Here is a 5,282-nt window from a genome sequence, read left to right as displayed (position 1 = left end):
GGGTTTGGGTCTTCCTGCGAGGCTTTCGCCAGCACCTTTGCTGGGCCAGCAGAGGTGGTGGCAACGGCTCGTCCTCGCAGAGCACGTCCTGTGTGCCAGGCACTGTGGACGCACGGTGCTGAATCCTCACGACAGCCCCACAACTTAGGGGGCCTACTATTACCTTCCTTTTAGAGATGAGGAAACTGCGGCACAACGCCTCACCCAGGCTAAGCCACGAATAAGGGGCAGAACCAGGACTGAAACCCAGGCACCAGCTCTGGAGTCTGTGCTCTTTGGCACCACACAAGGCCGTGCAATTTAGCACCAACCTAGGGAGCCTTGGTCCAAAGTCCAAAAACCTGAGAGCTGAGGGGCCCAGACGCACAGACCGTCGAAGGCTGCGCCAGTCATCACTAGCTGGTAAGATGCAGGAAGAAGGGTGAGGGACAACGGGGCGTGTCACGGGGGGGTGGCAGGGTTAGGGCATTCAGTCCTCCGGTCATCTTCTGGCGCCTTGCAGGGCCTGGGGCACCCAGCAGGAAAATTCAGGAGTGCAGGTGACCCAGCAGCAGGTCTGAGCCTCTTCTCGAGTCGGCCTCTGGCTGGTGGGAACAAGGTGAACTCTGAGTTTGCCCCTGAGAGAAGATGTTCCTGGGACATGTTTTTTGGCCTGGACTTAGTCGGGAATTGGTCGGGGTTCTTAGCTGCAGAGAAGGTGAGCCACTCCAGCTACTTCTGCAGAAAGAGATTTTTTTGGACAAGGTATTAGGTAAATGATAGAATTTCTAGGCAGAGCAGAGGGCCGAACTCGGGATGTGATCCATAAAAACAGTGGTGCGGGAGCAATGCCGGATGGCACGGCCATCCTGTCGAACCCCAGAGCTGCCAGCTCTGCTTCCCCTGTTCCTTCTGGGATATGGGTTTGCTTCTGACGGACTGTTTTTGCTGGCGTGGGGGCACGTTGGGCCTCCCTCCCGTGGGATCCCTGGCTCCATGGGGCAGCCAGCCCTAGGAAGGTACTGCAGCCACAGAGCAGTGTATTTGTCCCAATTCCCAGGCCTCTGCAGGCCCACTGATGCCCGTGAGATGGTCAAGCTCTGTGTGAGCCCCGGCTCTATCCAGAGCTCGGGATGGAGTTTGCCTTGTCCTGCTACCAGTGTCAGCTCAAAGTCTAAAATAAGATATTCCTCCTTCCTGGCGGGCTGCCACAGGCCCTGGGGAGGTTAGAGAAATATTTGCCATAGAGATTTACAGTGGCACGCAGATCCTTCCGCAAAGGGTTGGGCCCCCTGCACTCAGGGGCACTGGGCCCTTGCACTAACTTCCATCCGGAGAGGGACGTGGATGTGGCTTCTCATCCGGGCAGCTGACAGCAGCCTCCACTGGCCAGCGCTCCTTGTCGTCACCATGGAGATGGGCAGCACCTGGCTGCCCACCAATCCACCTCACTCCTGCCTCCGCCTGTCTGGAATCTCATTGCCCGCCAGATCCAGGGACCCGGGTCCAGGCCCCACCTCCCACTGCCTGCCTCAGTTTCCAAATAAAATAGTGCTCCCCTCAGAGAATATTGTTTAAAAATTTTTTATTGTGGTAAAATACACATAACATAAAATTTACCAACTAAACCATTTTAAAATTTATTTTATTTTTAAAAAGTTACAAATAAAAAATTGTACAATGTAATGATTTGATATATGTGTACATTTCTCAATGATTAAGTGAATTAACATATCTGACACCTCATATACTTACTATTTTTGTGATGAGTACATTTAGAGTCTCTGAGCAATTTTCAAGCAAAATTTTTATTATAACTATAGTCACCATGCTATAGTAGGTCATGTGAACTCTGCATCCTGTGTAACTGAAACTTTGTACCCTTTGACCAGTATCTCCCAGTGCCCAAGCCCAGCCTCCGTAACCACCGTTCCACTCTCTGCTCTGTGAGTTGGACACTTTTCGACTCCACATTTAAGTAAGATCACGTGGTATCTTTCGGTGCAGGCTCATTTCACTTAACATGGTGTCCTCCAGGTTGTCACAAATGACAGGATTTTTTTCTTTTTCATGGCCAAATGGTGTTCCATTGTGTATGCAGACGACATTTCCTTTACCCTTCACCTGCTGACACGTTGTTCCACACCTCAGTCACTGTGACTAGTGCGCAGTGAATGTGCGAGGGCAGGTGTCATTTCCTCTGGACACACACCTGGCAGTGGGATTGCTGGATCATGTCGCAGTTCTATTTTTGGTTTTTTGAGGAACCTCCATACTGTTTTCCATAATGCCTGCATCTTAACCATTTTTAAGTGCACAGTTCAGTGGCATTAAGTACATTTACATTGTTGTACAACCAACACCACCATCATCTCTAGAACTTTTCCATTATCCCAAACGGAAACTACAAATCCTTTAACAACATCCCGCCCCCTGCTTCCCATCGCTCCTTGGCATCCACAATTCCACTCTCTGTCTCTGTGAATCTGCTACTCTGGGGACCTCATGCAAATGCAATCACACAGGGTTTGTCCTTTTCACTCTGCATCACGTCCTCCTCAAGGAACATTTTTTTGGTGACCACACACGTTATTGCACAAAATGGGACTCCTGGAGAGAGAGGCGGAGCTATTAATAATATAAGAAAAAGAACAAATGACTGCAGGCATCAACGGGGCCCATACCAGGCAGACAGTCTGTGTGGACCCTACCAAGTGCCATCTGAGACCACCCAGGGAACACAGCAGGTTCTCAGCCTGGGATCTTCCAAGTCCTCCTGCCACTGTGTCTGGGCAGCTCCACCACTCCAGGCCCCAATGCGGCCTTCCTCTGACACTGTCTGCACCCCATCCCGTCCCATCCCAGAGAGGAGTTGATGCAGCAGGGGTCATTGTGAAGTTGCTTCATGCCAAAGTCACACCCCATCCACCACCAGCAAGGGGTCCATGCTCTCTTCACAGGGGTTGGGAATCCAACTCTGAAATTCCTTCCTGACGGTCTGCTTTCTAGAAGGGTTACTCTGGTTCTGACTGTCCCTAGAAAACAGAGACTGGTATGGCTTGCATGCTCCTACCTTGTGAGGGAGAGGTGCCCTGTGTCTCAGGGCACGTCATGGGGAAGGGAGCTGAGGCAGGGAAAAGTGAAACATGAGGCTGTCCTTCAGGGCTGGCTGCAGCTTCCTAGCCTCCTGCTCAGCAATGTGGGATGGCTCTGCACAGCCTGTGTAGAGTGGCCTCACTTTTGAGCAGCCCGGCAGCAGGAGAAAGCGTGGGGAGTGAAACCTTGCTGCCTCCTGCTCAGGGAAGCAGCTGGAGCAGCAGACATGGTGGGGATGTGGGGAGGACCACCCCTGTAGCTTGGGCTTGGACAGCCCTGACTCCCCCCGTGGAGGCCTGCACAGCCAGTGGAGGCTGAAGAGGCCCTGGCAGCGGCAGGCAGGGCTCAGTGCACAGGGTGGGGGCGGGGCCCATGCCTCAAGCCCATGCAGATGATCTCTCCCACCCTGGGCAACTCAGGAGCCATGCCTGGACCTGATGCAACTGACGAATGTGGCTGGGAACGCTGGGTCGCCCTGGGCAGGCTGCAAGAGCCAGTGCACGGTTCTCCAGGGCTCTCCCTACTTGGGGAGAAGCAGGAGTGAAGAATGTGGGAGCAGAGCCCCAGAGGCCAGGGACTGATAGGAATAAGCCACCAAGGCTCAGGCAAAGTCGTGTGAGTCTAGCTCCTCCTGATGGACAGAATGAATTCAGCTTAATTGGTAAGACCTATCTTTGCAAGCCAGTACTCACTTTCACCTTCCCATCTCTTCTCAGCACAGTATCTGGCATGTTCTTCTGTCCTGCACAACTTCTTCCCACTTCTGGGACCTCTGACTGCCACAGTGATGGACCAGTGTGCTACTTTCCGTGGAAGCAGCTTTTCACACCACCCCTGCTGGGTCTGTGCCCTCTCACTGCCTCAGTGACCCCTCAGATGAGCTGCCCTTACTCTCCTGCCACCCCAAGTCCACCAGGCACCTGGAGGCAGGGCGGTGTGGGGACAAAGGGAGAGGCAAAGAAGAGACCGGCACGTGGTACCCCCGTCTCTTAGGGCCACTCTCTGCCCTTCTCGTCCTGGCCCTGGAGCCTAAGAGCCTAAGCCCCGTGGTCGGCTTCCTTCTGGCTTGGCTCTGCTCTGGAAGGTTCCACCAGCGGGACTCAGGCAGAGACAAGCGGGTGGAGCCTGAGAGTGGCGTTTCTTCTCAGGCTCTGCGTTGGGCCTCGCTGGCTGGCTAACTCCCTTGGCCACAGATCATAGTTCTGGTAGGTGGCCCTCTCCTTCTTCCTCTCCCTCTGGTTCCTAACCACGCTGTCCTCGAGGTGGGAACAGTTCTCCTCCCTGCTGTCACCGGTTCAGCCCTGCACCGCCCCCGTGGCTTCCCTACTCCCTGGCCAAGCGGGTAACTAGGAGCCGTAAGGGACTCTGCTCACGTTACTACTTGAGAATGCCACCTGTTCCTCCGGGATCCTGCGCAACCGCGCTAGACCAGCGATGAAGAGGGAGCGAGAGACGAGGGAAGGAGTTTTGAAGTCGGACGAGACACGCGACGCACCCAGGGGGGGCGCACACAGGAGGGACCGTGTGTGCAGGGCGAGGAGGGGCGGCGAGACCCGCCGGGGAGAGATACAGGAAGAGGGTGAGGCCTGAGGGGTGGCGGGAGCAGCTGAGCCCGAGGCCGCAGCGGGGACGCGCGGGGTCTGGGGCAGAGTGGGCGCCCGGCAGCGCCCTTCACCCCGGTCCCGGCGCCGCTGGAGGGGTCGCCTGCATCCACAGGCCCCTTTCCTGGGGGACGGAGGCCGGGTGGGACCGCCCGGGCCTCGGCGAGTCGCCAGAGCGGAGAAAGAGTGCGGCTCCCTCGGGGGCCCGGGAACAAGCGCCCGCCCGGAGAACACCCGGATAACCCGACACGGTCGCCAGGACCTCGCGGAAGCCGCGCCCCGCGCTTCTCCTCATCCCGGCTCCTCCGCAAATTCCCGTGGCCGCCCCGCCCCCTGCAAGCCCGGCGGCCTCGCCCCCCGCAGGCCCCGCCCCACTCCTCCAGGTCCCTCTCCTCCGCTCCAGGCCCCGCCCCGCCCCGCCATTGCCCCGCCCCTTCCCTCCCCACGTCCTCGCCCCTCCCCTAGGGCCCCGCCCCCGGCCCAGGGGGGCGGCGGCTGCCGCGGCGACGGTTGGCGCGGGCGGCGAGGCGGGCGGCGCGGGAGCTAGCGGCGCGGCCCGGTAGGTGTCCGGACCGAGGCGGTGGACCGGGCGCGCCGCCCCCGCTC

General features: G+C 57.3%; 1 protein-coding gene across 1 annotated transcript in view; it reads left to right on the top strand.

Moving 5' to 3' along the window:
- Window positions 1-5,175: 5,175 nt before the first annotated feature.
- Window positions 5,176-5,282, top strand: part of RGS12 (regulator of G-protein signaling 12) — a 139,730-nt gene continuing 139,623 nt past the window's right edge. Inside the window, exon 1 of the mRNA XM_012655057.1 lies at window positions 5,176-5,235. The gene's annotated coding sequence lies outside the window, so the exon portion shown is untranslated. The remainder of the gene's footprint in view (window positions 5,236-5,282) is intronic.

Source organism: Propithecus coquereli, unplaced genomic scaffold (genome assembly GCF_000956105.1).
Source record: "Propithecus coquereli isolate 6110/MARCELLA unplaced genomic scaffold, Pcoq_1.0 Scaffold459, whole genome shotgun sequence".
NCBI lineage: Eukaryota > Metazoa > Chordata > Mammalia > Primates > Indriidae > Propithecus > Propithecus coquereli.
Note: the sequence above shows the minus strand (reverse complement) of the source record. Positions and strands in the feature narration are given on the sequence as shown.